General features: G+C 39.8%; 1 protein-coding gene across 1 annotated transcript in view; it reads left to right on the top strand.

Annotated features, from left to right (window-relative positions):
• Positions 1–14831, top strand: part of PDE3B (phosphodiesterase 3B) — a 190382-nt gene that overhangs the window by 74435 nt on the left and 101116 nt on the right. The gene's annotated exons all lie outside the window — the stretch shown is intronic.

Genomic DNA, 14831 nt, shown 5'->3' with positions numbered 1-14831 from the left:
GCTAGCTTCTCCAGAGACTGATCCATAATCAATAACTCAGTATTTTTAAGATAAAATATTCTAGTTTTATACAATATTGACTAATGGGAAAGTAAATAGCTATATTAAACCAAACGCTGCTTCCTTGTGCTTTTGTTGTTGTTGTTTTTAATCTATTGCCTCTAGATTTCTTGGGTTTACAGAGCGTAGCCTGAACAATTGTTTCCCTATAATAATTATAAAATATTTGATGATAGCTTTTATTACTCTTCCATCTCTCTGTTTCCAAAGTTTCTTCTTTTGGTGAAATGGCCTTCAGTTCCTTTAGCCATTCTTTGTCACAAAGTCCTTTTCTGTTGTTCATAATATGTTATTGATGGTCTCTATTAGGAGTAGAGCCCATGAATAGAACTCAAGACATCCATGAATTTGGTGATATTATTAGAGTTCTCCAGAGACAGAGAACCAATAGGATATGTGTATGTTAAATATACATATTTATAGAAGCTGAAAAGTCTTGAGATCTACATTTGGCAAGCTATAGATCCAGAAGAGTTGATGGTATTCATTACAGTCTGAAAGCTGGCCAGCTTCAGACCAAGAAGAGAAGATATTTTAGAGTCCAAAGGCTGGAAAAAATGAATGCTCTAGCTTAAGCTGTCAGAAAAGAAGGAGTTCTCTTATTCAACTTTATTCTTTTATTCATGTCTTTAGTTGATTCAGTGATGTCTGCCCATGCTAAGGAAGACAGTCTGCTTTACTTATTAGTCTGTTGTTTCTAATATCAATCTCATCTGGAAACACCTTCATATACAAACCATTTGGCTAAATGTCTGGGTACCACATCGCCTGGTTAAGTTAGTACACAAAATTAACCATCACTTTTCATGTGTGTGGCCCACTAAACTAAATAAGGGTAGATTATCAACTCCCTGCTTCCACATGACATGAACCAATTTTTCATTCGCTATTATAGGATCATGCTAGTTGGAATTAGTTCATCCTTTTGATTGTAGCTGGTCCTGATCTTTGTAGTTTCTGACTCATTCTGTTAATGTGTTCTCTGTTCAATGCTTCTGTCATTTACAGTTACAGTAAGTATGCCCTCCTGATCACATATCGCCAATTGTGGCTTCTTACTAGACTCATCTTAGGAGTCTTATAAAAGAGATTCTTTGTGCCATCGTTGTGGTATAGTAGGCTACGCCTCTGCCTGCAGTGCCAGCATCCTGTATGGGTACCAGTTCATGTCCTGGCTGCTCCTCTTCCGATCCAGCTCTCTGCTATAGCTTGAGAAAGCAGTAGAAGATGGCCCAAGTGCTTGAGCCCTTGCACCTGTGTGGGAGACCTGGAAGAAACTCCTGGCTCCTTGCTTTGGATTAGCACAACTCCGGCTGTTGAGGCCATTTGGAGAGTGAACTAGCAGATGGAAGATCTTTCTGTCTGTCTCCCCCTCTGTCTGTAATTCTGCTTCTCAAATAAATAAATAAATAAATAAATAAATAAATAAATAAATAGATTCTTACATTGTAACTCTCATTTAGTCAGAAATACTATGCACCTGGTTTATGCAACCTACTTGGCACTGGTCTGTGGATTCATATTTGGTAATGCTATATTTTTATATGATTTGTGTCTGACAATTTCTTTAGAATGGTATGGAAGTTATATTTTGTAGCATTGTGCTCATTGTATCTCCAGCTTGATCTGTAGCACCTGTTAGTTTCAAATGTGTTTACCTCATTGCTGCATTATAATTCATATTTCTTAATTTTGAATAATTTTTTTAGAAAAATTAAGAGTGCCTCATTTCTCTGATTTACCATCTAATAATAAATCTTGGCAAGAAAGTAAATTATCTCTCATTTTCTAGTAATTTGATCTAATCTTCTAATCACTTCTTCAACTGATTTCTCATAAATCATTTCTTAAATCTTTTTGTGAGCAGCTGGTATCAGCTTCATTGTTTAGGCTTGAATTCCCATAGAGGTCAAGTCTGAGACTAGGACATGGTCTGGTAGTTTATTTTGGGAGTTGATCTCATGAGATGCTGGTAAGGAAGAAGGGAAGAATAAGAGAGGAAAAGAGGACAAGCCAATGTAAGAATGCATTCTGCTCTAGTTGTGGCAGCAATCCTGGATCCTACTAGGATCTCCTAAAAGGTATTCAGAATGCCTCCTAGAATCCCTGTCTGAGAGATAGGTGATTAGATAATTTGTCTATTAGCTCTTATCCTTGGTTGGTCCATTGATTGATGGTTGTCCTCTCTTTCTCAACCGTACCATTGTAGTGCCATTGAAAGCCCTGGGACAGAAAATGGAAAGATGGGCAAATGAATATTTAAAAGTGGCAATCGGGAACTCAGGATACCTGTTTTTTCCTATCTGCCAACCACTGGACTAGGAAAAGTTAATTCACCCTAACAATAAGTGAAATTTCTCCCTCTTTGGAGGGAGAAAGGGAGAAAAGTTTCAGTGCATGTGATTTTTTTTAATCTTTTATTTAATGAATATAAATTTCCGAAGTGCGACTTATGGATTACAATGGCTTCCCCCCCATACCGTCCCTCCCACCCACAACCCTCCCCTTTCCCACTCCCTCTCCCCTTCCGTTCACATCAAGATTCATTTTCAATTATCTTAATATACAGAAGATCAGCTTAGTATACAGTAAGTAAGGATTTCAACAGTTTGCTCCCACACAGAAACATGAAGTGAAAAATAATAGATGATTTTTTTTAAATGATGATGAAATCAGATCAGACCTATTGTCATGTTTAATCCCAGTGAGAGTCAAGTTGGGAATTGATAATTTCTTTTCTTTTTTTTTTTTTTACAGAAGATCAGTTTAGTATACATTAAGTAAAGATTTCAACCGTTTGCACCCCCATAGAAACACAAAGTGAAATATACTGTTTGAGTACTCGTTATAGCATTAAGCCTCAATGTACAGCACATTAAGGACAGAGATCCAGAGATCCTACATGAGGAGTAAGTGCACCGTGACTCCTGTTGTTGACTTTACAAATTGACACTCCTGTTTATGGCATCAGTAATCTCCCTATGCACCAGTCATGAGTTTCCAAGGCTATGGAAGCCCCTTGAGTTCTCCGACTCTTATCTTGTTTAGACAAGGTCATAGTCAAAGTGGAGGTTCTCTCCTCCCTTCAGAGAAAGGTACCTCCTACTTTGAAGACCTGTTCTTTCCACTGGGATCTCACTCACAGAGATCTTTTTGCCAGAGTGTCTTGGCTTTCCATGCCTGAAATACTCTCATGGGCTTTTCAGCCAGATCCGAGTGCCTTTAGGGCTGATTCTGAGGCCAGAGTGCTATTTAGGACATCCGCCATTCTATGAGTCTGCTGAGTATCTCACTTCCCATGTTGGATCACTCTCCCCTTTATTTATTCTATCTGTTAGTGTTAGCAGGTACTAGACTTGTTTATGTGCTTCCTTTGACTCTTAGTCCTTTCCTTATGATCAATTGTGAACTGAAATTGATCACTTGGAATAGTGAGATGGCATTGGTACATGCCACCTTGATGGGCTTGAATTGGAATCCCCTGGTATGTTTCTAACTCTACCAATTGGGGCAAGTCAGCTTGAGCATGTCCCAAATTATACATCTCTTCCCTCTCTTATTCCCACTCTTATGTTTAACAGGGATCACATTTCAGTTAATTTTCAACACTTAAGAATAACTGTGTGATAATTACAGAATTAAACCTGTCATATTAAGTAGAACAGACAAAAAAAATACTAAGAGGGATAATGTATTAAGTTGTTCATTAACAGTCAGGGCTATGCTGATCAAGTCACCGTTTCTCATAGTGTCCATTTCACTTCAGGAGGTTTCCTTTTTGGTGTTCAGTCAGTTGTCACCGATCAGGGAGAACATATGGTATTTGTCCCTTTGGGACTGGCTTACTTCACTCAGCATGATGTGTTCCAGATTCCTCCATTTTGTTGCAAATGACTGGATTTCGTTGTTTCTTATGCAGTATAGTATTCTAAAGAATACATATCCCATAATTTCTTTATCCAGTCTACCATTGATGGGCATTTAGGTTGGTTCCAGGTCTTGGCTATTGTGAATTGTGCTGCAATAAACATTACGGTGCAGACTGCTTTTTTGTTTGTCAATTTAAACTCCTTTGGGTAAATTCCAAGGAGTGGGATGGCTGGGTTGAACGGTAGGGTTATATTCAGGTTTCTGAGGAATCTCCAGACTGACTTCCATAGTGGCTTGACCAGTTTGCATTCCCACCAACAGTGGGTTAGTGTCCCTTTTTCCCCACATCCTCGCCAGCATCTGTTGTTGGTAGATTTCTGTATGTGAGCCATTCTAACCAGGGTGAGGTGAAACCTCATTGTGGTTTTGATGTGCATTTCCCTGATTGCTAGCGACCTTGAACATTTTTTCATGTGCCTGTTGGCCATTTGGATTTCCTCGTTTGAAAAATGTCTATTGAGGTCCTTGGCCCATCTCTTAAGTGGGTTGTTGGTTTTGTTTTTGTGGAGTTTCTTGATCTCTTTGTAGATTCTGGTTATTAACCCTTTATCTGTTGCATAGTTTGCAAATATTTTTTCCCATTCTGTCGGTTGTCTCTTCACTCTCCTGACTGTTTCTTTTGCAGTACAGAAACTTCTCAATTTGATGCAATCCCAATAGTTGATTTTGGCTTTGACTGCCTGCACCTCCAGGGTCTTTTCCAGAAATTCTTTGCCTGTGCCAATATCTTGAAGGGTTTCTCCAATGTTCTCTAATAACTTGATGGTGTCAGGACGTAGATTTAGGTCTTTAATCCACGTTGAGTGGATTTTTGTGTAAGGTGTAAGGTAGGGGTCTTGCTTCATGCTTCTGCACATGGAAATCCAATTTTCCCAGCACCATTTATTGAATAGACTGTCCTTGCTCCAGGAATTGGTTTTAGATCCTTGGTCAAATATAAGTTGGCTATAGATGTTTGGGTTGATTTCTGGTGTTTCAATTCTGTTCCATTGGTCTATCCATCTGTTTCTGTACCAGTACCATGCTGTTTTGATTACAACTGCCCTGTAGTATGTCCTGAAATCTGGTATTGTGATGCCTCCGGCTTTGTTTTTGTTGTACAAGATTGCTTTAGCTATTCGAGGTCTCTTGTGCCTCCATATGAATTTCATCATCATTTTTTCTAGATCTGAGAAGAATGTCTTTGGTATCTTGATTGGTATTGCATTGAATCTATAAATTGCTTTTGGGAGAATGGACATTTTGATGATGTTGATTCTTCCAATCCATGAGCATGGAAGATTTTTCCATTTCTTGGTATCCTCTTCTATTTCTTTCTTTAAGATTTTGTAATTCTCATTGTAGAGATATTTAACGTCCTTGGTTAAGTTTATTCCAAGGTATTTGATTGTTTTTGTAGCTATTGTGAATGGGATTGATCTTAGCAGTTCTTTCTCAGTCATGGCGTTGCTTGTGTAAACAAAGGCTGTTGATTTTTGTGCATTGATTTTATATCCTGCCACTTTGCCAAACTCCTCTATGAGTTCCAATAGTCTCTTAGTTGAGTTCTTTGGATCCTCTAAGTACAGAATCATATCGTCTGCAAAGAGGGATAGTTTGACTTCTTCCTTCTCAATTTGTATTCCTTTGATTTCTTTTTCTTGTCTGATGGCTCTGGCTAAAACTTCCAGAACTATGTTAAATAGCAGTGGTGAGAGTGGGCATCCCTGCCTGGTGCCAGATTTCAGTGGAAATGCTTCCAACTTTTCCCCATTCAATAGGATGTTGGCTGTGGGTTTTTTATAAATTGCTTTGATTATATTGAGGAATATTCCTTCTATACCCAATTTGCTTAGTGTTTGCATCATGAAGGGGTGTTGAATTTTATCAAATGCTTTCTCTGCATCAATTGAGATAATCATATGGTTTTTCTTTTGCAGTCTGTTAATGTGGTGAATCACATTGATTGATTTGCGAATGTTGAACCATCCCTGCATACCAGGGATGAATCCCACTTGGTCTGGGTGGATGATTTTCCTGATGTGTTGTTGTACTCTATTGGCCAGAATTTTATTGAGGATTTTTGCGTCTATGTTCATCAGGGATATTGGTCTGTAATTTTCTTTCAGTGCTGCATCTTTCTCTGGCTTAGGGATTAAGGTGATGCTGGCTTCATAGAAAGAATTTGGGAGGATTACCTCTTTTTCGATTGTTCTGAATAGTTTGAGAAGAAATGGGATTAGTTCTTCTTTAAATGTCTGGTAGAATTCAGCAGTGAATCCATCTGGTCCTGGGCTTTTCTTTGTTGGGAGGGCCTTAATTACTATTTCAATTTCTGTTTCAGTTATGGGTCTATTTAGGTTTTCTATGTCTTCATGGTTCAATTTTGGTAGATTGCATGTGTCCAGGAATCTATCCATTTCTGATAGGTTTTCCTGTTTGCTGGCATACAAGTCCTTGTAGTAATTTCTGATGATTCTTTTTATTTTTGTGGTGTCTTTTGTTACGTTTCCTTTTTCATCTCTGATTTTATTGATTTGGGTCTTTTCTCTTCTTTTTTTAGTTAGTTTGGCCAATGGGGTGTCAATTTTGTTTATTTTTTCAAAAAACCAGCTTCTCGCTTGGCTGATTTTTTGTAGTGTTTTTTTGGATTCAATCCTGTTAATTTCTTCTCTGGTTTTAATTATTTCTCTTCTCCTACTAGATTTGGGTTTGGTTTGCTGCAGTTTTTCTAGGTCCTTGAGATGCGCTGAAAGCTCATTTATTTGATACCTTTCCAATTTCTTGATATAGGCACCTATTGCTATAAATTTGCCTCTCAATACTGCTTTTGCTGTATCCCATAAGTTTTGATATGTTGTGTTGTTGTCTTCATTTACTTCCAGAAAGTTTTTGATTTCTCTTTTGATTTCTTGAATGACCCAGTGTTCATTCAGGAGCATGTTGTTCAGTCTCCATGTGTTTGCATACTTTCTGGGGTTTCCTGAGTTGCTAATTTCCAGCTTCATTCCGCTGTGGTCTGAGAAGCTGCATGGTATGATTCTAATTCTTTTAAATTTGCTGAGACTTGCTTTATGGCCTAGTATGTGATCAATCCTAGAGAAGGTTCCATGCGCTGCTGAGAAGAATGTGAAGCCTGTAGATGTAGGGTTGAAAGTTCTGTATATATCTGTTAGATCCATTTGGGCAATAGTGTCAATTAAATCTGCTGTTTTCTTGTTGATCTTCTGTCCGGATGATCTGTCTATTTCTGAGAGTGGAGTATTGAAGTCCCCCAGTACTATTGTATTGGAGTCTAAATCTCCCTTTAAGTCCCTTAACATATCTTTTAAATAGACCGGTGCCCTGTAATTAGGTGCATATACATTTATAATAGTTATATCTTCCTGTTGAATTGAACCCTTAATCATTATATAGTGTCCCTCTTTGTCTCTCTTAATAGTTTTTGTATTAAAGTTTATTTTGTCTGATGTTAATATGGCTACACCTGCTTTTTTTGGTTTCTGTTGGCATGGAATATCTTTTTCCAACCCTTCACTTTCAGTCTGCATGCCTCTTTGTTAGAGAGATGTGTTTCTTGTAGGCAACAAATAGTTGGGTTGTGTTCTGTGAGCCAGTCAGCCAAACGGTGTCTTTTAACTGAAGAATTCAGACCATTAATGTTCAATGTGACTATTGATACGTAGTGACTTTGCCCTGCCATTTTCCCGGAAATATTTTCTAGTATATGCTTTGAGCTTCCCATGCTCTTTTACTGGTAGGTGTTCTTCCTTTCCCTTCTTTCATATTGATGGCCGTGTTTCTGTGTTTCTGAGTGTAGCACATCTTTAAGTATCTTTTGCAGGGCCGGACGAGTGGCCACAAAGTCTTTCAATTTCTGTTTGCTATGAAAGGTCTTTATTTCACCTTCATTCACAAATGAGAGCTTGGCAGGATATAATATTCTGGGCTGGCAATTTTTCTCTCTTAGCACCTGTGCTATGTCTCGCCATTCCCTCCTAGCCTGTAGTGTTTCTGATGAGAAGTCTGCTGTGAGTCTGATTGGAGATCCTCTGAGAGTAATCTGACGTTTCTCTCTTGCACATTTTAGGATCTTTTCTTTATGTTTCACTGTGGTAAGTTTAATTACCACGTGTCGTGGTGAGGATCTCTTTTGGTCATGTTTATTGGGGGTTCTATGAGCTTCCTGTACTAGGATGTCTCTGTCCTTCTCCAAACCTGGAAAGTTCTCTGCTAGTATCTCACTAAAAAGGCCTTCTAATCCTTTCTCTCTCTCCATGCCTTCAGGAACTCCTAGAACTCGAATGTTGGTTTTTTTAATAGTATCCTGTAGATTCCCAACAATATTTTTTAGATTTCTAATTTCCTCTTCTTTTCTTTGGTTTGACTGTATGTTTTCCTGTGCTCTATCTTCTAAGTCCGATATTCTCTCTTCTGCTTCACCCATTCTGTTTTTAAGGCTTTCTAATGTGTTTGTCATTTGATCTATTGAGCTCTTCATTTCATTTTGATTTCTCTTCACTATCACACTTTCCTGTTCTACTAGTTTCTGAGTTTCATTTTGATTCTTCCTTAAAATTTCATTTTCACGAGAGAGATTTTCAATCTTGTCCAATAAGGATTTCTGTAGTTCAAGGATTTGCTTTTGAAAACTTCTAAATGTTCTTATCATAAATTTTTTGAAATCCGTATCTTGCATTTCTTCTATCTCATCATCTTCATAATCTTGGTTTGGGGTGTTTTGTTTATTTGGAGGCATCATAGTGTCATCGTTGATCTTGCTCCCTCTATTTCTGTGTTTGTTACTTGGCATAGTTAATTCTTCTTGCGTCACTGTGCGTTTTTTTTTTTTTTTTTTTTTTTTTTTTTTTATACTATGTCTGTGTTAAGTGGACTGCCTTCTGTTGGAGGAGCCTTGGAGGCCTGAGATGGGTGCGGGCTGAGAGCTCTGCTTGGTTCTTCCTGGTTAAGGTTGTGCAAAGGTGACACCCTCAGATTATGCGTGGTAAATCTCTCTCTTTTTATTTATTTATTTATTTTATTTATTCAGGGGGTAAGTAACACCGCAGGGCATAGCTGTGCAGAATTGATGGTATTTAGCTTCTAGTCTCTGGCTTCTACCCCCAGAGTCCGTTTAGGCTCCTCTGGACGCCCACTGGGTTGCCTAGGCTACTGAATTGTAGTGACTCAGTTCCTTAGCTCTCCGCTGATGATATGTAAATCCAGAGAGGGGGCCTGCTCTTTGTCTCTTGGGAATTCTTCAAGAATTGCAGCCCTGCAACCTTTGCAAGGTTAGGGGGAAGAGAAACTCTGAAGCTTTTTTTTTTTCCTTCTTTCTGGTAGTGAGTTTGCTGCACTTTCCGGCCTCCCTCTAGATTCTGACCCCCGTTTTCCCCACCAGTGTCTCGGGTTATTGAGCTCACCTCCGCTTCCAGCGCAGATGTGTGGACTCGGAGCCCTGGACGTCCCAAGTCTCCCCGCTGTTGTCTATGTTGCACGCACTCCCCTTCGAGCACTGGCGCGCAGACCCTGCGGCTTCCGCGGCTCGGACCCAGGGCTCGGCCTCCGCGCGGTGGGCGACCTTGTTCTCCCAGTAGGTCCTCCGATTCACAGCCACTTGATCCAGAAGAGCTTCCTCTGCAATATTTTCCTGGTTCTTTTTTCTGAGGCTACCGTAACTCCCCTTTTATTAAACTAAATTTTCCCGGACTATCGGTGCGCGCCCTCACTATTCCGCCATCTTCCAGTGCATGTGATTTTAAAGTTAAGAATATATCCAGGCCGGCGCCGCGGCTCACTAGGCTAATCCTCCGCCTAGCGGCGCCGGCACACCGGGTTCTAGTCCCGGTCGGGGAGCCGGATTCTGTCCCGGTTGCCCCTCTTCCAGGCCAGCCCTCTGCTGTGGCCAGGGAGTGCAGTGGAGGATGGCCCAGGTCCTTGGGCCCTGCACCCCATGGGAGACCAGGAAAAAGCACCTGGCTCCTGGCTCCTGCCATCAGATCAGCGCGGTGCGCCGGCCGCAGCGCACCGGCCGCGGCGGCCATTGGAGGGTGAACCAACGGCAAAGGAAGACCTTTCTCTCTGTCTCTCTCTCTCACTGTCCACTCTGCCTGTCAAAAAAAAAAAAAAAAAAAAAAAAAAAAAGAATATATCCATACATTTTTCATCAGTGTATATATATATTAAATATTTTATTTATTTATTTGAAAGGTAGAGTTACAGCCAGTGAGAAGCAGAGAGAGAGAGAGAGAGAGAGAGAGAGAAAGGTCTTCCTTCCATTGGTTCACTCCTCAGATGGCTGCAATGGCTGGAGCTGTGCCGATCTGAAGCCAGGAGCCAGGAGCCAGGAGCCAGGAGCTTCTTCCCAGTCTCCCAGATAGGTGCAGGGGCCCAAGCACTTGGGGCATCTTCTGCTGCTTTCTCAGACCATAGCAGAGAGCTAGGATTGGAAGAGGGGCAGCCAGGACTAGAACCAGTGCCCATGTGGGATGCTGGCGCTGCAGGCAGAGGATTAACCTACTGCACTATGGAAACAGCCCCCATCAGTATATATTTTAAAATCATTTTATACATTAGGAAAAGAAAGAAAGGAGGAAGGAGAAATGAAAGTGTTGAGAGCACAGAGGAAAATATTTAAGGAAAAGAGAAGATTAAGGAAAATCAGAGTGGTATTATGAGATCATATTAAGTATAACAAAGTGAATTCCATGTTGTTAAAGAAACTGGAAGTGTAATTTTTAGGTTCAAAAATCTAATCATTGGGTTCATAAAGTTGACATACTGTTTTCATATGCCAATTCTGATCTCCTTAAGATGAAAATTGTGATTATCTGAGATTCTGGTAACTTTGATTTCCTTAGATAAATGTTAAACTAAGCATCCAGTGTTGTATCTTCAGTGTTTTCTATCAGAGAATTTGTATGCCTCTATGTTTAAAAGAAATAAGGTAATTTAATTGAAAAGAGAACTAGAAACTTAAAGTATCCTTTTTTTTTTTTTTTTTTTGGATGGGGGGGAAGAGCAAGAACTCCCAAGGTGGCCACAGCCACCATATGGCTTTAAAACATTTTCTCTTAGCGCAGTTAAAAAATAAATTTATAAATATGTCAATGGCTTATAAAATTGCCTTAAAAAGTCCTTATTTTCATTATTTTTATTTTCCTCAAAGAGATAATGAATAGCATATTTTCTACCATGTTTATTCAACTCAATTAGGTGTTCAAATATTTTAGTAAGTAGAATGTATATAAAACCTTAAAGTCAATACTTTTTTCTGGGAGAACTCAGACAGACACCAGAAATTTTTAACCCTCTACTTCATGTTAGATGAATAAATCATGTTTTGTTTTTGAAATTGAAAAACAAAACTTGTTATAAAATTTTTTTACCCCATGCCAATGAAGTCTTATTGCTTATTTATTTTTATTTTTGAATAAGATGGAGTGAAAGTGGAAACATGTTTTAGGGACTTCCTGTCCTATTTAGATTATGTTAAATAACATAACATTTTAGGAAAAAACAGCTTTTTAAACAAATAAGACTTTAGACAAGGTAATATGGGTACAAGATGGGGTTTTACAAGACTCAGTCAGGAATGCAAGAACTTCAAAAGGTGCTTCATGGAATACAGGGGTAGTTCCTCTTTCAAGAATACTTGTTTTTTTCTGAATTGCATTTGAGAAAGTTAAAATTCATTTTTTCCTTGGTAATTTGATAATCTAAATTTATACCTACTGTTCAAAAAATACCAGTTTTCATTGTTCCTTAACTCTCTTTTTGGATGATTACTTCAGATCTTTTGTAACAGGTGCTTGCAGTTTGAATTTTTTGAAAAAGATCAAATTGTAATTTATTACAAATGAAAAATGAAGTTTTTAAAAATTTCAACTTGACCCCATATGCAAGAATTTGAAAACAATTGAAGGTGTATAGAAAAACCAGGCTTTAAAAAATGTTTGTCCTTACCAGAAAGTGGTATCTTCAGATAAAAATAATAAAAATCCAGTGCTGTACAGACAATGCAGATAGTTCTACAAATCTGGTCAGTGGGCAAAAAGCAGGCACTTAGGTCTTCAGCTGCCATCTTCTGTTCATCTCTTTGCTGGAATTTTGTATTCATTTCTTTTTGTTAAACCAAATAGTAAGCCAGCATTTACTCAGCCCCACCCTGCTCAGTCTCAGGAAGGGACAAATTTTCAGTCGGCGGATTTGCTGCTTTTGTCTCTGTCATCCTGTGGTTTAGGATTTTCTGGACATATACGTGGGTTTTTGATGTTGTGGCACCACTGATGTTGAGGTGACCCCTGACCTTGGGTCTCATCTTCTTGCATTTCCTTATCCTCTTCATCCCTAGGCTGTCTTTGGCAAGGAGGCCATGGCAGAATTATGTTCTACAACCCCATACGTACTCTGTCTCACTGGTGTACCTTGTTCTCCTCCATCCTGGTTATCAGCATCTTCCATCACGTCTGCCTGCATAGGAGGGTTGGAATACTGTGATCAGTACGCGCAGGGTCTCTACATGTATTAAGTTTCACCTATAGCAAGGCTGGTGTGGTTGGGCCCATGGTACCTCTTTCTTTTCCTCACTCCTTCTATTCAGGGAATTCTGGTAATTTCGTGGAGAGACCCCTTTAGTGTGGATGGTGTGCGTATATTGGTTAAAATCTGCTGCATATTTTCCACCTTGCACTGGAACTTCTCCAGGGCCTGCAACATTTGCAACTTTTCTCCTTCAACATCAGATTCCAGTCTTTCCAACTCCTACATTGCAAAGGAACTTCATAGGGTTATTCTTTATGGCTGGCTGGGATACAAATACATCTATACATCTGTCTTCTTTGGTGCCATTCTAGTTGATGAAACCATATCCATTTCTTTTTTTTTTTTTTTTTTGACAGGCAGAGTGGACAGTGAGAGAGAGAGATAGAGAGAAAGGTCTTCCTTTACCGTTGGTTCACCCTCCAATGGCCGCTGTGGCCAGTGCGTTGCGGCCAGCGCACCGCGCTGATCGGATGGCAGGAGCCAGGTGCTTCTCCTGGTCCCCCATGGGGTGCAGGGACCCAAGCACTTGGGCCATCCTCCACTGCACTCCCTGGCCACAGCAGAGAGCTGGCCTGGAAGAGGGGCAACCGGGACAGGATCCGGCACCCTGACCTGGACTAGAAACCAGTATGCCAGCGCCGCAAGGCGGAGGATTAGCCTAGTGAGCCGCGGCGCCGGCCCATATCCATTTCTTAAATTGAACCATTTTATTGTTCCTAAAACCTTCCTTGTGATGATCTTTCTGTCTCTCTGCCAACTTGGTGAGGTTGCTTGAGCCACTGCTCCCTGTGTATGGCAGCGGAGCGATACTTAGTTCCCCAGCCTCCGAGGTCAGGAGCGGCAGGCAGCTGCTAGGTCTCAGCCTCACTGCTCGTGGTTGCAGTGGTGGTGAGAAAGGCAGGCCGTGGCAACTGTAGTTCCTTCGGGAGTGTGATGGTAACTAGGCTGGGCTGCCTAGAGCTCTCTGGATTCTGCTGTCTGTTCCGGCTTATTAATGAACTCTCTTGGACTATTGTAAACAATCATTTAAATCACCAGAATTAATTGACAACAATAATACTAATAAATCATACGAACATTTCTTTTTGTTCTTTATTTATTCTATTTATTTGAAAGACAGAGTTACAGAGAGAGGTAGAGACAGAGAGAGAGAGGTCTTCCATCCAATGGTTCACTCCCCAGATGGCTGCAATGGCTGAAGCTGCGCCAATCCGAAGCCAGGAGCCAGGAGCTTGCTTTGGGTCTCCCACGTGGGTGCAGGGACCCAAGGACTTGGGCCATCCTCCACTGCTTTCCCAGGCCATAGCAGAGAGTTTGGATTAGAAGAGGAGCAGTTGGTACTCGAGCCGGCACCTACATGGGATGATGGTGTTTCAGGCCAGGGCTTTAACCCGCTGTGCGACAGTGCTGGCCCCCCAACATTTCTTGAGACCAGTGTCTATAGTAATATATAAGCCCTTGATGTATATTATCTCATTTGAGCCTTAATAACTTGAATGTAGATAATTATTACAGCTTTGTAGATGATATTACTTGAAAGAACTGCAGTAAATCCTTTGGAAAAAGGAGTGTTTTGGAATATAAACAGTGACACCCTAATTTAGCTCTTTTACATAACTTTATATACCTGAATTCTTGTATATGATAGTATTCTTGTTAAACTTGCTATTCCTAGACCTCTTCATTTATTCATTATTTTTATGAATATCAGCATTATCTTTTGTGTCTACTTAGACTTGAATGCTCTAGGTTTCTTTGAGTATGCACCCTTATTTATGTTCCCTCCTCCTTATCTCCCCAAACCAGGAAGTTTTGCAGTTTCGTATAGATAATTTTTGTATTCCTCCCATTATTTACTGTAATTTTTGAGATCAGAAATGGAAATGAAATTTTTTGGAATGAGAAGAACCACCTTCAACCACTATTATTTAACACTGAATAACTTTGGAGATTATCTTTTGCTGTAGACTTGATGATTTTGCTTAAAGAATTCAGCCTAAAGTTATAAATAATAACAGAGCTTAAAATGTGAAATTTATACAGTGGTAAAATTCATGTTGATGATAATGAATGTTTTAATGACAAGTAATGTTAAGCTGATTTGTACTTACATGTTGCCAAAAGTTACAACAAGAAGTGAATTCTCTATTCCCACACAGATTTGCCCCACTTAACATTTCCTAGATGAAATTACAGCTCTGGCAGCAATTTTCAGACCTCAAAGCATGTTAAGGATTTGCTATATTTCAAAATCCACTTAACTGCAATCGAGGAACTTCCATATAACCTTCAGTTGGAAGTGATTATCTACAGTGTAA

The sequence above is a fragment of the Oryctolagus cuniculus genome, chromosome 1, assembly GCF_964237555.1.
Source record: "Oryctolagus cuniculus chromosome 1, mOryCun1.1, whole genome shotgun sequence".
NCBI lineage: Eukaryota > Metazoa > Chordata > Mammalia > Lagomorpha > Leporidae > Oryctolagus > Oryctolagus cuniculus.
This window is presented reverse-complemented; position numbering and strand designations above follow the sequence as displayed.